At 38.7% G+C, this 22,770-nt stretch overlaps 1 long non-coding RNA gene across 1 annotated transcript; it reads right to left on the minus strand.

Moving 5' to 3' along the window:
- Window positions 1–547: 547 nt before the first annotated feature.
- On the minus strand, window positions 548–22,559 carry LOC119657632. The gene is made up of 3 exons (XR_005250153.1): window positions 21,920–22,559; window positions 719–1,202; window positions 548–670 (listed from the first exon to the last, which is right to left on the minus strand). It is a non-coding gene; the product is annotated as an uncharacterized LOC119657632 (long non-coding RNA).
- Window positions 22,560–22,770: the final 211 nt, after the last annotated feature.

The following is a 22,770-nucleotide window of genomic DNA, read 5'->3' on the forward strand; positions in this document are numbered from 1 at the left end:
CTTTGAGTGTCAGTAGCATTCGAAAGTGAATATTCTGTCATAGTACATATGTACATATATGCAATACATTACGTGCTAGATGCTAATGGGACAAATATCCGCTCAAATGCATTAATGTAAGAAATACACGAATCCTTCTTACCTGAATCGTTCAGCTTCTGGTTTCCTGACTTGTTCCTTCAATGGAAAATACTTACGTACTTATATTGCAAAACGGTCTTATGGGCAACTCTGCTAAATTACGTTATCACACGCATTATTATCTGTGATCATTGCCCTTCTCTTCCAATAAAAGGTCAATTCACTAGAGCCTACGTATTCGACCTTCGTTTCCTTAAATATATTTTTCTGGCTCCAAGTTTATGTATAACTCTAGGTTTTGCTTCCATTTATGAACTTATGATCACCCGTCACATTTGAGTACCACCTACATAGTCTTCGTCAACTTGTACAATATTTCTGTTTGGAGATGAAAAATCAATCAAAAATATCAAATCAAAAAAAGTTTTGAGCAGTTTTTATTTTTTGCTATATCTTATTGGTGTAGGTTATATAAATATAGAATTCATAAGAACTACCCATAGGGGGTTCTTATGTCCATGGTATCCTTATGGCTTCTCAATATCGTGTCAAATAAGTATGGAAACATGTGTTAAAATGGTGGACTTTTCTGGAATTCATATAGATTTTAAGCCTGAAATCTATGCTGGAATCCTACCTTCCAACTGTTGAAGGGCCCGAAACCACAAACATTCAACTTGATAGTAGGCATGAATTGAAGAGTATTTTCGTTTACCACAACGATATCGATTCCATCTGAAATGTAGGCCGTTGAAGAGTTTTTTCCAGCTTCGTTTTCGACTGTAGCATGCACGTATATGCAGTCGGATTTTACCTTGAAAATAGTTTATTTCAACGTGCATCAAACGACGGCACTTTATTCATTAGCCTGTTGCACAATGATGTACCAACCTCAAATGGACTTCAATACAAACCACAATTAAATGAGGTACAGGAGCTGTTTGGCTCTCAGCGATTTGTTTTTCATAAAGGTTTATTGTGAAGAGTAGCAAACTCCCTTTTCAGGTGCTGCTATTCCTGGACATATTGAAGAGCCACCTTTGGCATAGCATATCGTACTGATATATCGCATCAAATTATTCAATCTATTCAAGCTGTGTAATTTGCATTGCAGTTTATATCTGAAAATAAACACGGTTGATTCGAAGTAAGTTATATGAAATATGTTTTTCTTTATAGGGCACCTCTTGGGAAATAAAATGCACATCTTGGGAAATAAAATGCAAACGCCCTGGAAACCATGTGAACATAAATAGAAAGTAATATACAGGGTCTTTCAAAACAACTGGAAAAATGGTATGCCTGGTGATTCCTCATGTAATTACAACCACAAAATATCAAGCTATTTTTTTCTCGATTTCTCTTTAGCGGCTACATGCATTTTTGAGAAAAAAGATACTTAAAAACTATGATATATGGTATTTTACACTTTTTCATACAGACACTCTAAAATAATTATTTTTGTTTTGGAATAAATGTTTATTATTTAATTCCAACCATGCATTGGAAGCTTTAAATACATTTCACTTCTTAAAACTAGTATATTATCAACATAGTCTATGCCATTGCCGCGAAATTTCTATTCAATCAACTATATCCTTTTTTATTTTTACATTAATTTACTCAAATTATGTTAAAGAGCAAATTTTTAGAGGGTGTTGATCAATATTAATTTTAATTTTTTTGTTAACGAAAAAAGAGCAACATTTTTAAACTGATGCAAGTGCAGACACTTTCCCGAGATCCAGGGGGTCAATTCTTTTCAGCCTCTTGAATTTCCGATTAGACAAAATTCTCTTAGCCATTGTATTGGGGTGAGCCCTCAGTCTGACTCAAAGTTTATTAACGGAACACTCAATTTCTTCCACTATTGTCCTGGTCTCTGAGTCTTTATGGAGATCGGTGTTGCGGAAAAACCAGGGACCACCGGAGATTCATCTCAGAATTTTAGACTGATTGATGCTAGACGGCTTGGTAAAGCCCCATAGTTAAATCCCATAAATCTACACAGAATTGATCACCAATTTGTAAATCAAGAACTCACAGTTCAGAGAAATTGGTGATTTTTTGTGAAGCATCCACAAAAAATGTTTGAACTTAAGGGGGTCATCCCGTGTGTCGGGTTGGAGAAATCGATTTTTTTTTTGTATAAATTGTATCTATATATAGTGGAGAATATGTGGGCAAAGGGATTTTCCGATATTCCGAGTCCTTCAGAAATTACAGGGTTAAACAGATAAGGAGTTTGCAACCGCGGCTAGAGTACTCGATGAGAAAGAGCATCGAATCTTTTTTACCTAAGCCTTATAAATTTGAACACAGGTATAAATATAAAAAGATGAAAAACCAATCAATTGTCTAAACTTATTTGTTGTTTGGAATAAAAAGGATAATCCAGTCTAGAGTGAGCACTGAAAGGCTTTCAAGCTATACTCAGTTATATTTTGTTGTAAGTATTGTGCTGTTTGTGTGTTCAGTAATTTTTTTAAATGGATCGTACGATGGCAGATCGCTTCAACGTTCAACGTCATGCTCGCACTAAAAAACTAGTATTTCATGGGAATCGATACTTATCAGAGAAGAAAAAGGACTTTGCATCAACATCAGCAAAGAAACTTTTAGCAAGCATGAACATGGATGTTAAAATTGCGACAAGTTTTGTATATTGTATATTGGATTTTGCTGGAGTTTTCTCCGGTATTTCAGCAAATTTCTGCAGATAATAAAATATACGTGGTAGTAAAAAAGGAATGCGTAGGACATGTCGAGATAGGAATGGGAACGCGGCTTAGAAATGCAAAGAAGAATCACAAAGGCATTGGTGAAAAAGGGGCTGGAAAACTTACTGATAAGGTTATTAACGACCTCACTACATTTTTTGGGCTAGCTATTCGTCGACACGCAAATTCGATAGAAGGAATGAAGCAAGAAAGTTGGGCAACTTTCTTCCATAATCGTTCTACAGAGGAAAATCCTTAGCATCAAAGTTGTCCAGCAGGCGAGGACAGTTGGTTCAAATGGCGCAAAGCGGAAGCTAAAGGAGAAGTGGATAGTTTTCACCACGAGAAGGCACCTTTGACTGAAGAAGTTTAAACAGTCATCAAACCAATCTACGAAGATTTGTCACGAGATGATCTCCTGGACAGATGTTTAGGAGCAGAGACCCAGAATAACAATGAGTCGTTAAATGCATTGGTCTGGACTTTCGCTCTTAAACACCTTCATTCTGGGGCCAAGGTCGTAGACATAGCCACTTTTCTGGCTGTAGTTATTTTCAATGGCTGTCCGAACGACGATCGACTGACCTCGCTAAAAAAGCCAGAATTGAAACCAGAGAGCAACAAGCGGCCTTGCAAGACTTTTTTGAAGACACGGAGGGTGCTCTCTATGGACCAGGTGTAGCAGATTAATGGTGAGTTAAAATTTTACTGTTGATAATCACATTTAAATTTTCAAATGCGTTTTTCTCGAAACTGCATCTTGAAAATCGGCTGCCACCATAGCTCAAAATCTATCCAATCAAATTCTTTGAAATTGAATTCTTTAATACATATTTCTACGGTCCGCAAACTAGGATAATTGCAATCGGACGAGTCGTTTTTCTTTATTCTTAAACAAAGCCGTAAAAAAACACCAAAATCAAAAAAAATAAGTTTAAAAGCCCCCCAAAAATTTACCTTTTAATATTTTCTAATTATCCTAGTTTGCGGACCGTGGAATATTGTCCATATTAAAATGTCGTTTAGCTATTTTTCCTCAGATGAACACAGCACCCTCCAGCGTGGCAGCAGAAAAACACCTTTTTTTGGAGATGGGTGCATAAATTGGCACGTATTCCAAAAACTAGCTACGATATCAAGCTGAAAAATTTATCACATATACTAGAGATATGTTTAATATGGTGAAAAAATCACGTTTCTATCTTTATCTAGTCCTCCAAAATAATTTTTCAGAGAAAGGCAAAAAAACTGCCTTCACACGGGATGACCCCCTTAAATTGTTGATTTTTCGGCTATATGTGTTGTTTCCTGGTGAGTCTTCTAAGTGTATCTCCAGGTATTTAATCCCGATTGGGGCATAGATTATGTAAATTTTCACTTGTGGACAACTTGTTTTTCATAAAGTGAAAGTTATTTGTATGCTGCGATTCGTTAACTTTCAGCCTCCACATCTGAAGTCAGTTTTCTACTACTATTTCCCTTAGATGTCATTTCAAGGAAGTTAGTTTTGGGTCTGCATGGAAACTTAAGGAAGTCCGTGTGTCGGAGCCGCATAATCGGATTTTTTTTTTTCACATCAATTGTATCTAGAGATAGTGTAGAATATATATGCAAATTGATTTTTTGATATCCGAATTCGTTCGGAAATTATAGTGTTAAACACGTGATAAGTCACATACCAGATTTATGTCTATCGCCGTAATAAAGCTCGTTATTAGTCCGAATGACGCTCGAATGACTTCGCTAAAAGGACAAGAATTGAAGCCAAGGCTGTACATGTGTTTCTTCAAGAAACCTAAGGCTGATGGACTAGGTATAACAGATTAATGATCAGTTAAGGTTTTATGGCTTAAAACCGCATTCTACTTTTCAATTGCGTTTTTCTCGAAAAAGCACATTGAAAATCTGCTGTTACCATAACCCAAAATCTATCCAACGAAATTCTTTGAAATTTTTATGACTTATTCAAAACATATTTCTACGGTCCGCAAACTAGGATAATTGCGATTCATTCAGTATTTTTTTTTATTCATTGAAAAAAAATAAACACCAAAATTCACACCCCCTTAAGATTGCGGTGTCGTCAGCAAAAGTAGCTGTGGTGGTTAACCCGCTAATAGGTAAGATACAGTACAGGGCCGAGCAAATCCTGCTCTGATCTTATATTGTTCACTGAGAACATCCATTATGGGAACAACCAGGGAGAAGACATTTAATTTTATTAATAAGACCTGCGTGCCTAGCCTTGTGGAATACTTGGGCCACGTTTGGAAACACTGCTGTACCATATCTTCTGCCTTCGAAAGCATTGTTTATTTCTGATACAATCCGCTTGACTTGCTCTATTGTATTGTGCTGGTTTCTAAATCCTAATTAGTGATTAGGTGTAACGTTACTATCCTCTAGGATTAGCAATAGCCCCTGAAGTAGCAGTTTTTCGAATACTTTCGATATTGTGGGGAGAAGGCTTATCGTTCTGTACCATTGAACTCATGTGACATCTTTCCCAGGTTTAGGAATCATTGTTATGATTGCATTCTTCCAACAATTTGGGAAATATCCGATTCTCAGCATTGAAGATAAAGCAGAGTAATATGAGGGCTTTTACTGGCAGCTGTTTCAGCATGAAAGAAGTAATTAAGTCATACCATGGAGCCTATCTAAGGTTGCATTTTTCTTTAATGATGCTTCCAACATCTTTCAGGGAAGTTAAGCCATCTGAGCTTGGTGCTTATTACAAATTCGGGAAATTCAAGTGGCATTTGAAGATCGATTGCTTGAAATACTTCTGCTAAGTGGCCTGCGAATGCTTTGTCCTCATTATTTTAATTCAATTTCCTGCGGCAGTTCATTGCGGGAACTCTCTCATCCCGTGTGAAGGCCGTTTTTCTTGGCTTGTTTTTTGTGAAGTACTGGATGAAGATACAAATACGAATTTCACCATAGATTTATTAATATCTTAAGCGTGCATGGTAATTTTTCCAGCCCAATCGCATAGTTGGTTATTGAAATACAGAGCAATTTATACACCCATCTCCAAAAAAAGGTGTTTTTCTGCTGCCACTCTAGAGGGCGCTGTGATCATCTTAAAGAAAAAACGTAAACTAAATTAAAATGTAGAGACTTAACTACAGTCCGCAAACTACGATTATTAAATAATATTAAAAGCTAAATTATTCGTGACGTGTTAAACTTTTTTTTGTGAATTTTCGTATTTTTTCAAGCCTTGTTTAATGAATAAAAAACACTACTGCATAGATCGCAATTATCCTAGTTTGCGGACCGTAGAAATATGTTCTGAATAAGTGGTGAAAATTTCAAAGAATTTCATTGGATAGATTTTGGGCTACCATCGCAAAATTTTAGTAGAAAGAAACACAATTTCCCGCGGTAAATACCCTGATTATCATAGTTTTTCAGCTGTTGCGACTGTCTCTGCCAAATGGTTAAGAAATAAAAAAAAAGAAGATTACTTTATATTATATAAGGTTAGATATTGCCTTCTTTTTGTAGTTAAGTCTAAAATTGATAGACCAGTAGTTTACTCCAAACTACAATTTTATTTTGTTGGGTATGTATATATTTTGGGAGCAACTTACTACCTTCGTCAGTACAAAGCTATATTTACTTTATATTTTTTGCATCGAATTACGTCAGGGATTGTCTGGCATACCGTTTTTCTTCCGGGGGTTAGGTATTAGCTTCGACACTACGTAGGCGTGTTTTCGAATAAAAAAGTGGCATGGATCACTTTTTATTAATAATTTTTATTTCGATTTCTTATTAATTTTCGATTTCTGACGTTTTTATTTCATTGACTATATAAGAAGGTAAGGATGGCTACGCAGCGCTCAGCCACTTTCTCATCATACCTCCTTGATACCACCTCTGCGTAGCCATCTCTTCTTCCCCTACAATCATCTTTATCTTCATCTATGATCGCTTTTATTATTATTATTATATAGTTCCCAATTCATACCATCCTACTTTCTTCGACAAACGAGTTTCAATTCCAACCTTTAATTAAAAACGCATCAGCTCCGGGCATGTCCGCTTCCAATAGTGGTCACCACTAACTGATCCACATCAATTCTCACGCCCGCTGACACCTCAGGCAGCTTTCCAGGTCCCAACATTAGGCGAATCTGGTCCCACACTATATCCCAAACAAATTTTGCTTGTGGCATCAAACCAAACCAAAAATAACAAAATTCAGCCAAAGCAGTCTAGTTAAGCCGTACAAACTATTGCACCAGACGTTGGATACCTTGCATCCTACAAAGTTCTTATACAAAGCTTATTCAAAAATGTAACCCTTATTACTGGCATTGGAAGATTCATCATTACTTTGAGTTCACTTGCGTATACTCCTTACGATTGCTGAACAACTCTTTACTTTTTTCTCTTATGGCCCAATAAAATTAATGGAAACGATAGTGACGACTATATAAATGCGGCACTTATTATAAAATAAAAGCTAAGAATTAATTCCAACAGAACAAATCAATTGCCCCCATCATGATACGAATTGCGGAGCCTAAATTGCACTCTTGTAGAGAAATGAAAGGAACAAATCTAGTTTTTACAAAATTCTCTGCAGCCTGACTTTTCACTACGTCGTTTTGAGAGCCTGTACCCGATAATTGCTCGCTTCTACCCTTACAAAATCTAAAGGACCACAAATTTCGCTTTGAAATTTCTGCAGCCTATTCAGGGATAGCTAGGCTAACGATCTAAGCAATGAGTAAAAACTTGATTCTGAAAACCACCTAATGTAGTTTCCCCACTTAATATAAGCGATAAAATAATGAAGTGACACCTTTCATTACGTATATAATATTATACTTAATAGGACGAATTGGGTTTAAAACTAATGACCACTGAGATAATCCAATCTATTGTTCGTGGAGACAACTGCGAATTACCCGCATATTCAATATCAAACATAGGCAAAGACCGTGGTGCTGAAAGACAAAAGTTCTGATGTGGCCCTTTTCACATCAAATGCAGAAGTAATTGGTTCCACTTTTTTGATCATCCGGCATAAGGTGCAAACGGAATTAATTAACAAAATTAATTTGATTAATTAGTGGAGCTTCATATATGTGTAATACTTAGGCTAATAGCAAGTTAATATGGCTATGGCGGAACTCAGTATAACCAACCAGCATGCAGGGTATAATTTAATCCTATACTTCCTCCAGATATTAAAGAAAATTGTTACATGAATATACGGTGCCTTCCGCATTTTCTTCTTTAATGGTGGTGAAAATGAAAATCCCTGAAAGATGGTCACGATCAAAAACCACTTTCACTCTCATATTGAATCTGTTGGAAATAATATAAACTGTTCACTGTAACCCGAAAATTTTAAATATCATTTGTTACCATACAACTTTTTAACTACTCTACTACTACTGTTGTTTCTACTTCCTTACTTAGCTGTGTAACCTCGAAAAGAAGTGTAGTCACATATTTAGTTCTTCTAAATAACTCGTGCATTATTATGTAAATCTTGCTTTACTTTAATTCTAACCCATCTGCTTCTATCTCGGAACCACGGTAAAATATTTCTTTGCGAGGTGCGATCTGGCCTAGACTGGTCTAGATATGTCAACGTCTATTTTAGCCGCCGCGCGATATAATTCTTGAAGCTTGTTTGGTAAGTTGGTCCACATTTCTGGCATATACATATGGTGGGCCATGTCATTACTTATGCATCAATGTTTTCCACTCGCCAAAATATGCTTCAGCTCCCTCCAGGACCTTATGTTCCTCCTTAAATATTGTGCGTCATGTTTTTCGTCGAACAGCCTTGGATGGTAAACTCTACTGATATATGGAGTTGGAGTACCTCGATAACACGGCGGGGGCAGGTGATAACCAAAATGTAGAGCTGTCAAGAAACAATGAAGGTCCCTTACCTTGTTAATATTGAGGTAACTATTTGGCCGAGGGTCATGACTTGACGAGGGAACAAACAGATGCCTGCATAGTCGAAGTATTTGTAGAAAGATATCGTGGCCACTTTAAGCAGTATGTCCTGTGGACAAGGCTGCATGGAAAGCGCCGCCGAAAAGAAAGGATCGCTGGCAGAAAAGAGCCCCGGTGGAATTCCTTTTGGATTTCACATTTCTTCGAAATTTTACCTCGATGCGACATACGTTATTCTGCACCGTTGTATATTGCTCTAATAGCAGCCAATTGTGTCCCGCATCTTAACACAATCAAAAACCTTTCCGAAATCGAAAAACAGTAAGTAGAGCGGAAATGTGATGCGCATACCGGTTTACAATAATCCGGCAAGCAAATTATGCTCACATATACTGCTTTACCATGAGTAATACATAGCATATATTTCCTTAGCAGTTCCCCAGTTTCTGAAAAACCCAGGCTTGGTGTATGGTTATTAGAACGGTGGTGCAAATTTGGTTGTAAAGAAATCATTCAAAAATATTCATGGTAGCGATAATAGCGAATCGGGGTGTATTTGAGCATTCTGCAGAACTGCCTTCCTTGCCATTGAGATGGTCGTTTAACCTCCCTCTTCGTTAACGCAATTCAGAAGCTGACAGCGCCACAGTGCTGGGTCTGCTTGTTCGCCGGCAATATTACCTAACAAAAACTATTCATGTGTGAGTGAACACCTAGATGCTACTCGGTTCAGACTCTTGGAAAGGCAAAGGTAATTGTATAATGATCTAGCGACCAAGCAACCAGTTATACAAAAAATCTAAAAATTTGACGAAATTGAGCAATCAAAATGAATTGGCTCCAGTTCATTTCAATTGAAGAATTGATGCACAGCAAAAAACTAACATAATTTGTACAGGAGCATAATAAATTTAAAAAACATAAATAATAACAAAACTATTAAAAGATAACAAATTCAAATTAAATGCAGGGTAATAATACATACAAATTAAAAATTAAAAATAATGTGGATGAAAATATATCAATATTTATAAAATATAAATATTCTTAAAAATTCCAAGAAAAGAAACTTAAAATTAAAAAGCCTCCGCCCCTTTTCAGAACTCTTAGAGAAAAATGGTATACAAGGATGGCTTTCGGTTCGTTATAAATTGTACTTGCGCCTAAGTAGCGCTGTTGATTCAAATGCATATCAAAATATATATAATATATATAATAACCCCACGAAATTCCAAGTATTATATAGTAGTTCGCTTTCGTATTCCAAATGGTATTGAAAAAAACAAATATCTTTTTTAAGAAAATTCACCTTCAAATTGGGTTTTGCAAAAAAAAAATACTCCACTCGAGACATTCGAGCATTTCGTGGAACAAGAAAAAATCTTAATTTTTGTTTTTGTTTCACAGGGTCTAGCAAAGTCTGGGCTGGATCTAGCCGAGCGCGGGCCCCTAATTGACAACTATTAATGATTACCACAAGTTTCTCTAAATGGTGAAGTTTATGATGGCTAGTGCTAAAAAATTTGATATCCTATGACTTAATTATTGCCCATATGAATCCATATACAAGTTAGAAAAGTTGTTCTTTTCACATGGAGGTTAATGAACTGTTCGGAATTCGGGCGTTCGAAAAAGATGCTGTCTAAAACGCCAGGCAACTTTCAAAGCAGTTGCGTAGCCACCATTTTCCGGTGGTCAGTTGATGGAAATTCGAAACATCTTTCATCTGAATAATTTGAAAGTAGGTTGAAAACTGAACACTGTAGCTCCAAACACCACTATCCCCGCTGCAGGGATATGAGCAGGTCCCGCTAATGCTGCTTTGGTTAACCCCGACCTTGAATTTGAAATTCAACGTCGGTAGTAACAACAGGAAAACCTGCCTCGACATTTTCCCAATTTAGGCCCCTCGAACAGGCCTCATAAGCATTGGCATTGACTTGCATCTTGCTTAACTTGAATGTTGAAATTATATATATTTCATTTCATTTACCTGCACAACTCAGCGCTCTTTCGCATACAGGTCATAAATCCGTCGCCTTTTAACTAAACTAAAGGTTCTTGCAGTCGAGTCCATTTCCTTCGTTCGTCTCATATGAACAACACTGTCGGCCAAGTTTTTGCTCTTTTTGTCCACTTCCATGTTTTTCAGCCTAGATACAGAGTTAGATGGTTGCTTTCCTCTATTCCTGCCAATATTTAAGTTGTATTTATGTCACCCACTTTCACAGGTGTTTTTGACCGTTCAGTTTTCTTTATTGGAGAGGCTTTTGATAACTTCCACTACTCCTTGATTGACCCAAAGGGTTGACAATTCCGTTTTGTAAACTAAAGAAACACGGCCTTTCTTCGTACCCCCTTTCCAGTGTTTCCTTGTTCGGAATGCACCACCATCAATTTGGCAACTATCCACTCTACCTATCTTAACATCTCATAAACGTGGTACTCTTTCTAAATTGATTTGGGGTAGATTTAAGTTCCGTTCCGCTATAATCTATTGTAATATTAGATATCACAGTAGCTAATCCCACGCTGGTGGATTTCCAAAATCGTGAACCTAAGTTTTGCTCCATTTTCTCTTACATATAAGCCTTTCCCAGAGACAATTCAATTTACGGTTGGACGTTTACCTGTCGCTTACTTAACCCAGGCATAAACATGCAAATGTAAGTAAATTTTCAGCTATTTATTTAGAATAGTTCGCCAAGCGCTGCTTTATCCATACCAAGGATCACGTCAGCTGGGAGATTCGACAACCCTTTACATGGCAATATATGATTCAATTAAGAAAGAAAACTATGCGTAAAGTTTGACTACAAACAATCAATAAGCCTAAATAAAATAAACAAAATATCAGATCATCGATAAGACTAAAACATCATTGCTAATCCACTTCGTACAAAACATTTAATGGAACCGTTCATCGAGATTCCACCGTTACAATCAATTATAATACATTCAGGGCCAAAAGGACTCAATTAATTCCTAACAACATGCTCAACTGTTCCCCACCTCGAATGTTTCAAGGCTCGTATCAGTTCTATTCGATTCAATAAACAGAAACCATTTGATAAATCATAATACCATTCATATCATTGCCATACAATGGCAACCCCAGAAGCGATTTCAGATACCACAAAAAAGAACATTTATTAATTAGATACGCACATTCCTTCACTCTTACTTTTATTACTTCATCGGGAGGCCAATCCAGCTGAATGTAGTTTACACGCGAGGTAACTTGTTTAGTATCAGTGGCAGTAGTAATAGTTTGTCTTCCATAGATTCATATATTTGCAACCAAAGGAATGTTGGACCCTGGATCTAACGAATGGCGCCCAGCGTGGGTGATTCTTTAGTCAGTTTTCGTTTTAATTTTCTTTTTTCGATTTTTCTAAATACTTCTCACGCTTTTGGTATTTCCGTAAATTTAACAGTGCAGCTACCGCTTTTGTATGTGGGAGTAAAGTTTTGCAGATCAAAGAAGTAGAAGATGAAGTTTGTTATTAGCCTATAAGAAAAACGCAGTAAATTCGCGAAATGCAAGTATAATGTTTACTCTGAATTTAAGCGAATCAATTAAAAATCCAAAAACCAGAATCTGAAAATATTGAGATTACTAAATGATGGCCTGTGCTACACAATTGCCTTGGAAAAGCGTGCATTTTTCTACCACCGAATGTTAAACTTTTTTGAGTGGAGGACGCATGAGAATTAATTAGACGGCGGTAGACAGGATCAAAACCACAGGACAATTGAAAGCTATATTTCGCAGGTGAAGAACGTCCCCCCATTCTATTCGCAATCGGAAAGCAGTGGTAGGCTCTATTCATTCGATCCAGTAGCTAGCGTATCCAGCACTGCACAGTATGGATGAAAGTATTCATACGATCCAGCAGCCGGCGTTCTGGACCAGCCCAGACACAGCACAGGTCAGAATTCTTGCAAAGAACATTTTTGCCCGTTTGCTGGAAATTATCTCAGTAGGGTAATTGAAAAGCCATTCTATTGAAAGCGTCAGAAGCTAATCTATATCAAAATATATCTCTCAAGAATTCAAGTATAATTTTCACAAATAGTGGGTTGGGGGAAAAGTAATGTCGTATTTGTAATCGAATTTTAACGCTTTATTTAACATACTTAGAATTATCCGATTTAAGTCAAATATACGCCGTTTTGTTCGAAAACTTGTTGCCATTTAGAAGGCAACTCCACTATTCCCCTCTTATAAACCCCCCCCCCCCTCCATCCCCTTTCAGACAGCCAATTCTCGCAAGCCTCTTTTGAGCCCAACTTAGTAGCACCAAGAGCGTTTTGCATGGACCGGAAGAAATGGTAATCACTTGGTGCCAGGTCCGGACTATACGGTGGGTGCGATAGGGCATCCCGTCCGAGCTCCCATAGCTTCTGGCGGGTCATCAAAGATGTGTGAGGCCCAGCGTTGTCCTGGTCGAACAGGACACCATTCCTATTGACCAATCCTGGCCGCTTCTGGTCAATTGCCTGCTACAAACGATCGAGTTGCTCACAGTAGAGGACCGAATTGAGGGTCTGGCCATAGTTGAACAGCTCATAGTGGATGATTCCCTTCCAATCCCACCAAACACAAAGCAAAACCTTCCTGGCCCTCAATCCGCGCTTGGCAATGGTTTGGGCCGGCTCGCCGCGCTTCGACCACGATCTTTTCGCTTGAGATTTTCGTACGTTATGCACTTTTTATCACCAGTCACCATCCGCTTCAAAAATGGGTCGAATTCGTTCCGTTTCAGCAGTGCATCGCAGGCGTTGATTCGGTTGAAGAAATTTGTTTCCGTCAACTCGTGTGGCACCCAAACATCCACCTTTTTTTGGAATTCTTTTGCAAATGGTTCCAAACGGTTTTATGGTACCGAGTTCCTGGTCAATCGAGCGAATGCTCACATGCCGTTCTACTTGGATGATTTCGACGATTTTATCGGTTTCTTCGACGATTGGCCTACCAGTACGGGGTGTATCTTCGACATCCACTACACCAGAACGAAATCGATCGAACCAACGCTGTGCTGTGCGAATCGTTACAGTATCGGAGCCATAATTTTCACAAATTTTTTTGGCCGCCTTCATTGCATTTTTACCTCTCAGGTAGTAAAAATGTAAAATATGACGAGTTTCTTCCTTGGTGGACTCCACCTTTGACGCGCTATAACTTGAGACTAAAACGTACGATCATGAAACTGTCAAAGAGACACCTGTAGCCCAGATTGTCGTCTTCAAATCGCCGTATAGTATGACCCGATGCGATAAGTACAACACAAGATATGTTTAAGTGTCGTTATCTATTTACAAAATACGAAATTACTTTTTCCCCAACCAATATAAAGTGGTTTAAATTGCATTCGATTGAATTTTGCGAAGATAGTACTACTGTGCTAAATTAGCTTCTTTTTCAGCTATGAATTTATCATCAGTTGGGATAAATGACCGAATGATTCCAACATCATGCAGAAAAAACTGCTATTTATCGATACATATTAATTTTGCATACATTCATTTTTCATTTTCATTTTCTTCCGCAATAAAATTCATGACGAGTGTCCTTTCCTTCTTCGATGCCGTGTCCGACACGCTCCGTGCTGGATCCGGAACACCTGCTACTGGATCGTATGAATTCTTTCTTCTATGCTATGCATGATAGCTGCTAGAGCGCATTTGTATCATGAAAAAAACGTGAATTTTACACCAACAAACAATAGTAGGACTTTAGTTATTTCCATTCCCTTTCTTTGTCGGTGTCTGATTCCTCCCCTTCGCTATCAACTGCGTTTAGATCGCTATCATTCTCGTCTGGTAGGATCAAATCTAATACTTCTTTGAAGAATTCTTGTTTCTTTTTATTTACTTTTCGCCTAATTAGGCTTAAACAATGATCCAGAGTCAGTAGTATTCTGCTAAAAATGTCCATAATGCATTCGGTTCTAGTGAATGTTTTCGAAAAATGGTTCTTCCGGTAATTACCATACGGGTAATATCGCATGTCTTATGGACCACATATTCTTTGGCTGCTTCATAAACCAAGATACTTCTAATATGACTCGCATTTCATTGATGAACTCCATATCAATTCTGGTGATTTTGGAAGATATTTCTAGATCTATAAAAACTCTTCATGATATGCCACCATCGTTGGCATTCCCAAATCTAGCTTCGGGGATATCCACCAAGGGTCCCCTTTTCTTGCCTAAGTTGTGTTTGAATTCCCATTTTCTTAATTGTATTTTATATGGAGCATGGAGCAAGGATTCAAAAAACTGAATCCACATGGAGACTACACAAGCCAAAGTTCACTGCTTCTGGGTTTTCTTTATACCTTTTATATTGAAGTTTTGAAAAGTTTGGCCACAGATGTAGCAGTGCATGGTTGATAATGTGACGGGGCAACATTATATAGTACTTTAGCACCTTAATACTAGATCACGGTCATCATGGTGAACTCCGCCATGCTATTAACATAGTATGCTGATCCCAAGTCCAGGTAAAAAGGAGGAGGGTCTGAGGCAATGTACTTTGTACTATCCTCCGTAAAATAAGAATAAAATGCTGAGATCAGGGAAAGAGATAAATAGAGTATAGTTGGAGTTATTCGATTATGCTAAATCCTACCTGATCTCTCTTGGTGACAGGCCCCGCGAGAGGTCGACCAAGAAAATGCATACAATGTCGTTATAAACATCATGATCGTATTGAGTCACAAGCCTCGGTTAAGTCAACGCGGCAGGACGGGCCCCGGTCCTTTCGAGAAATGAGCAAGAGTTCTTGGCGCATGGACGGCGTGAGGACGTAAGCAAGTTAGTCCGAACAAAACGAATAAAACCAGTACGTGTCTGCACGCTAAATGTTGGTACCCTAACTGCAAAAACCGAGGAACTCGCAAAAGCCCTTCAGAAAAGGCGCATTGATATCTGCGCTCTGCAAGATACCCGACATTCAACACGTATCTCTATTTTGGTAGCCCACACACTTCTTCACCGAGTACGCACCACAGAAAGGTCGACCTAATGTCGAAAAAGATGCCTTCTGGCAACTTTTCGATTAGAAGACACGTGCCTGCTGACAACTATATTATTATTGCCGGCAACCTTAATGGTCATGTGGGTGAAAAGGCAGACGGTAAGAGGTACCATGGGAAAAAGGGGTTTGGAGTGCGCAATGAAGGTGGCGAGCGTATAATCGATTTTGCGGACACCCATGACCTTGTACTTATGAATACATGGTTCATCAAACGATTTTCTCATCTTCCTACATTTTATAGTGGGAACAGTAAAACGCAAATCGACTGTATTCTCATAAGACGCCAACATTTTATCACCGTCACTGATTGCAAACCCGTTCCCTATGAGACCATAGCTCCCAACATCGGCCATTGATTGCCTTCCTGCGAATTAAGCCACCGACAAAACAGCATGAGGAACGCACTGGCCCGTAGCGCATTAAATGGTGGGGATTTGGTGAGAAGAAAGAAGAAACGATCGATCAAATGATTAAAGACCATTACGAATGTGGAAGACTCGTGGAACCAAATAAAAGACACGATCCACAAAGCGGCCTCTGCAACCCTCGGGATCACCAAGCCAGGTAAGCGGTACATCAACCGAGATGCTTGGCTTTGGAATGAAGGTCCGTGAAAAGAAACGCCTATGTGACAAATTTCTCGACGATAAAACGCCTGCTAAAATCTTTACGATAAACTGAACACTCGGGATGGCGAGAGGGATTTGTATCGACTTGCTAAAAGCCGTAACGAACGTACACAGGATATCGAACACTTCTGTTGCGTTAATGACAAGAACGGTACTTTGCTCACCAACCGTTGAGCCGCAACGGATAGATAGCGAGAATACTTGTAGCAGATTTCAACTGAAGGATTTACTCATCCTCCACTTCCACAATCATTGTCGACATTTGGACCAGCTCCACCTCTCAGCGCAACTGAAGTCGAGGAGGCAATAAAGCGAATGAATTCGGAGAAAGCCACAGGACTTGACGACATGGCATCTGAACTTTGGAAAGCGAAGATCTGGGACCCAACACTGTTGCTCAGTGAATTCTTTAATCGGTTCACCAGGAAGAACACCATCTGACTGGCAAGAAAGTACCACTGTTCCAATCTGGAAAAAGAAAGGTTGTCCAGCGGAATGTTCAAATTACCGTCCAATCCGTCCGTGAGTAGCAGAAATAAGGTGAGAAGCCCTCTTTACATTGTCTTTCTGGATCTAGAGAAAGTATTTGACCGTGTGCCACACGAACTCATCTGGTATGCTTTACGACAACACTTAGTGCCAGATGAACTCGTGCGCTGGGTTCAATTGCTCTACCACGATCCGAAAAGTAAAGTTCGAAGTATAGCGGGTGTGTCAAAACCGCTTCGTGTCTCTGTTGGTGTTCATCAAGGAAGCGCCCTCTCACCACTCCTCTTTGTTCTTGTTATGGACACCGTGACACGGGATATCCAACGTCCAGCGCCCTGCACACTGCTTTATGCAGATGATGTTTTCCAAGCATCCGACAGCAAAAATGATCTCGAGCAACTTATCAAAAAATGGAATGATCGCCTCATGCAACACAGTCTCAGATTGAATCTAAACAAAACTGAATTTTTGACGACCGCTCCCCATGAAACACGCGAAATCACTGTCAGCGGCAGTAATCTGCCTTGAACTGAGCGATTTAAATACCTCGGATCAACGCTATCAGCCAATGGAGAACTGTGTTATGAAATTGCTTCACGCATTAACACAGCCTGAATGAAGTGGCGTTCCACAACTGGCGTTCTTTGTGATTGACGTATCAACTAACGACTCAAATCTAAAATTTACCGCAATGCCGCCTGTCCTGCCGCTCTCTATGATTCTGAGTGTTGGCCAACTATAAAAGACAATGAATGGTGTCTTGCGATAATGGAGACGAAGATGTTGCTTTGGACTAGTGCGTGACATGGTTTGATCACATCCGAAATGAAGATATCCGCGATCATTATAGGGTTGCACGGACCACGGAAAAATTGCGAGAGAGGCGTCTTCGATGGTATGGCTACGCAATTAGTGCTAACGAGAATTTAATTGCGAAGATTGGTTTGAACATCGAAGTCGATGGTAAGCGACCAAAAATCAGGCGGAAACAACGGTGGCTCGATACGCGTGATGGGTGTGCTTGTGAAGTTGGCATCAGCTTTGTAACTTGACTTTCAATCTGGGAAATTTTCTCCTTAGTGATATCTTTTGATTCATAAATGAGTTGTTTTCATACTGCTCTACAAGATCTCATAGATAGGGTTTCGATTCTGCCATATAATTTTTTTAACGTTATTAGTTAGCAACCGTAAAGGAACTAAGAAAGTTTGAAATAAGTTCGCATCACTATCGGGGTTTGTTGATGTTGCGATTGCTGGGAGCCGTCGCAGTCCCTTTTCCAACTTAATTCCAACCTTTCAAATACACCAATCAACGTGATATCGCATGGCCGAGCAATGGCTGCAGCTAAACCTCTACACATGCTTCAGTAACATGGCTTGATTCTGCTTTAGGGTAGCATAATTTCTTTCTTTTTAACTAAAGAATAACAGGGGAAATTCCTTTATTAGCATTCTGAATTATTTCTTGCTGTCTTCTTGTAAAGTGCCCCTCAACGAAAATAGATAATGCCTTTTCTGGGAGGTGTTTTCTTACATTCACTTCATTACTCCTATTTGTTTTTGTTATGGATATTGTCACATGGGACATTCAACGTCCAGTGCCCCATACACTGCTTTATGCAGATGAGGTTTCCTTGGGGTCTTATAGCAAAAATGTCCCAAAATGGAATGATCGCCTCATGCAACACGATCTTAGATTACATCTGAATAAAACCGAATTTTTGACGACCGATCCCCATAAAGCAGGTAATATCACGGTCAATGGCAGTGACCTGTCCGGAACTGAAAGATTTAAATATCACACACATTAGTACAACCTGGACCTCTACAGCTGGTGTTCTTTGTAATTGACGTATCAACGAACGTCTCAAATCTAAAATTTATGGCAATGTCATTTATCTTGTCACCTGTTCTGATTGTTGATCGACTATAAAAGATAATGAATGGCGTCTTGCCGTATTGCAGAGGAAGATGATGCGTTAAAGCAGTGGCGTGACACACTTTGATCATATCCGAATTGAGGACATCCGCGATCGATATAGAGTTGCACCGATCGTCGGAAAATTGCAAGAGAGGCGTTTCCGATTGCCACGATTAGTCTGAACATCGAAGTCGATGGTAACCGACCAAAACCCCGGCCGAAACAACGGTGGTTTGATACGCTGAATGGTGGTGGACGATCCAGATCAGGCGCGAACAATCATGATAAGCGATCCCGTTTGTGAACGGTACAAAGGCTGAAGAAAAATAAAAAGTTTTCTCACATTCACTGCTTCTCTCTATCAAAGTATCAATCGAATTTTATTGGCGTCCCTAATCCCGCTGAATATGCCAGCTGATATTTTGCTCCGCAGCTGCATAGATTCCCTCTGCGCTGTGCTCAGATAGTTGTTCAAAACTTTTCTAGACGTCCGGACTTTCGAACAGTATCTGTGATGAAATTTGAAAGTTAAATGAAAGAACTGAGCCATTGTTCGTCACTGTCTAAAAACAAGTCGGGAAACCGAAAGCTGGGCGCTTCAGGTATGAAAGGTTTTGTTTGTTTCTTGTGTGAGCCCGTTAAGAATATGCATTTAGCATATCAGATTTAGTACTTCGGGTTGTAAATTTACACGGTAAGGCAACTTTGGGCTACTGTAATTTTGTTACTAATAGTATGATTTTTAACAAACTTGGACATAATATGCTTCATATTATATTTCATACTACTACCAACTTTAAAAACTCTGACATAAACTGAAGGGGGGTTTTACTCAAATTTTTCAAAAATACGTTAATATACTATTATTAACTTAATTTGAATAGATATCGTTATGGAGAGTATTTTGAGGCCTGGGTACCGTATAAAGGCAGCTTCATGATTTTTCTCAGTGTAGTGTAGTTTCTGAGAATGGCTCCGTTAAAGAAATCATCACTTTGTACCCCACCCACTCCCCGTCTTTTTAACAAATCTCAAAACTAAGACCGGCTTCGGAAAGTACTAATCGAGACCTTTCATTTGATACCCCACATGATTATATTTGGTGAAAAAAATGTTTAGAACCCCCTTTCCTATGTATGGGGACCCCCCTAAATGTCAACGTAGAAGAATACCATTCACTGCATGTCTGGGGGTCCACATGTCCCACCTTCTCACCAAATTTAGTGTCAATCGGTATAGCCGTTTCTGAGAAAAGTACCTGTGACAGACAGACAGAGAGACAGAGAGACGTTTACCAGGTTTAGGCAGAAGTACCAACTCCTCCAAGTCAACCATCGTCATACCGACCCATATGTCTTTTGGACACTGTGGGTTTTACAAACAAAACCTTAAAAACGCGGTTCTTTTCGATTGCTTAAATTGGATTCCAACCACAGAGATCTATTTGAAATACTTTTTTTATCATTACGGCATGGAGTATTATTCTTGAAATTAACCAGCAGACATGAAAACTTTTCGCGTAGCTGCTTTCCTTTAGATTCCTCCATAAGGTTGTATAATACTTAAAAATTTCGTGTCATCAGCGATATCTGCAATCAAAAGCGATGAAAAGGTTGCATTGTAAAAATAACGTTTAGAAATGATCAGTGATTGTGCATCGCTGTGGCTCAAACTTGACGGCATTAATGAAAGTTTTCCCAGGATATATTCGTATATTGTGAGCAACCCACATGTAAAATATAAAAAACATGCGCTCGTCACAATGTGCATCGCACCAATTTCAAAGCGATCGATTCAACCAGCAGCAGAGATATAATTATCTTTAGATGTTTCTTCCTAAACTGTGATTCAGCCGTTTCCGAAACTAGCAATGAAAGGTTGAGTTCAAATGCCTTAAAAACGAAATGACGTAGATAGGCACACGTTTTTTTTGTTTAACTAAATGATAATAAGTTGCTTAAGCCTTGACAGAGCCTTGTCCGAAATGATTGTTTCGTCTCTGTTTTTTGTATTACATCTTTTAGGAACAAAGGCACAATAGCGTCGTCTCGACATCTAAGTACAAAATGAGTAGCCTCCAATCTGGAAAACGAAGACGACTATTCTTTCCAATATTCCGATTCCGAAGGGGAAGATTGTGTTACTCAGGACGTTGTAATGAACGACGCTGAAGACAAAATGGCGGATTAGACAGAAAATGCAAGTTTAATAAGTACACAAGCGGGTTATGAATGCCCTGTCCCAAAACCAGAATCAGCTAATCTTGAGGTGGCACACACAGTCAAAAACAAAACCTTTGATGCTAGCTTTAATGGCCCTTTGACTGCAAACCCTAACCGTTGAAAATGGTATTGTTGTATTCATCATGCAATGAAAATGCCATGATCAATCATAGTAACAGGAAACCGGATATGATATTATTTTTCAACTAAACAAAAGGTGATGTTTATTCCTATGATGCAACGTGGTCCTTTGTGTCTTCTAATAGGAGGAAATATAGGTAGCCAATGAGTAAACATTCTATTTTCTATTTAACTGCTAGGTTATTTATTGAAGAAATTGATCAAAAACATCGCACTGGATGTAGAAATTACTGAAAACACCAGAGAGAAAGTGTGAACCAAGAGCACAATACTACTACGGGTATTGCTCGAACAAAAAGAAGTGGATGACGAAAACACTGCACCGTTCTCGGCACTTTACTCATGTTCTATTGACACCCCACAAGGAACAGTCGTCTTCGCCACCCTCTTCTCCTTTTTCACAACTGACTTTCCTAAATCACCATCACACCCAAACCCCATCCGGTTCCCTCAATACGCGGACGACCTGATCCTTTATACGTGTACCAAAAATATCCCAATAAGCGAAGCTCCCGTGATTACTTATTTAGACGAGCTTTACAACTACTTCTCAAAATAGAAACTATCCTTAAATCCTTAGAAATCTGAAACCATCCTGTTCCATGGGCGTGTTTTGACGCCAAAAATATAGAGAGACATATCTTCCTTGTGTTTTAAAATCCACAACACCCTGTTGTTAACCGACGAAGATCCCTATGCCCTATCATCAAATACAATAAACTATTTTCTTTACCTGATCCTTCCTGATTTTCGGCTTAAGTTTTTTTATCCGATACTCCTTCCCCCTCTGGCACCAACAGCGCAAAGGCCTCCATCAGTATTCTAACAGCTTCAAAAACCAAGACCGGTTCAAACATACTTCCAATCGGATCCTGTACGACTCCTGCCAAATTCCCCGTATTGACGACTTCCTAGCCCATTATGCCCTCAATTTTTTTACCAAATGACAAGCGCATCCTACCCTGTTCATTACCCCCACCATGAAGAAAACTTTTGGTTCTTACAATCCAATGCCAAAAACGGCTTTTTGATTCCAAGGTAGTCTTTTACACGAGTAATTACTCCCAGTCTCAATTGTTGAAAACTTTCCATCATTAGCGCCCACCCTAGCTTCTAGTTCCAAAGACTCTTCGGCATGCTCCCTATTGTATTTACATCCTTGATTTTCTAGATCGCCAACCCCGTTCTTATAAAAATGTCTGCGAGGTTTTTTTTACCTTTTCTCTAACAGGATTTCTCTATAAATATAACAAATAAACGTTTTAAATGTAAATTAGATTTGGCTTTAGTTTATACGATTAATTAAGATAAACTGTTCCTAAGCTAGCTTTTAGTTGCTCAATTTATCAGGGTAATAGAAAATGTCGTTTGGAAAAAAATTATGCTGCCAATGCAAAGAAGCAATGTCTGTCAAGATTCAAATTAATAATTGAGCTACTGTATGAATCGAATTTGGTACTGAAAAGTATTTTTTTATTGTTTTAAGATAATTTCAAGAAAGTTTTTTCAAAAGATTATATAGTATAAGAAGAAATCCAAGAAGTGTTATCTTTTGTGGAATTTCGTTATTGCTATTAAGTGGAA

The sequence above is a fragment of the Hermetia illucens genome, chromosome 5, assembly GCF_905115235.1.
Source record: "Hermetia illucens chromosome 5, iHerIll2.2.curated.20191125, whole genome shotgun sequence".
Classification (NCBI taxonomy): Eukaryota; Metazoa; Arthropoda; class Insecta; order Diptera; family Stratiomyidae; genus Hermetia; species Hermetia illucens.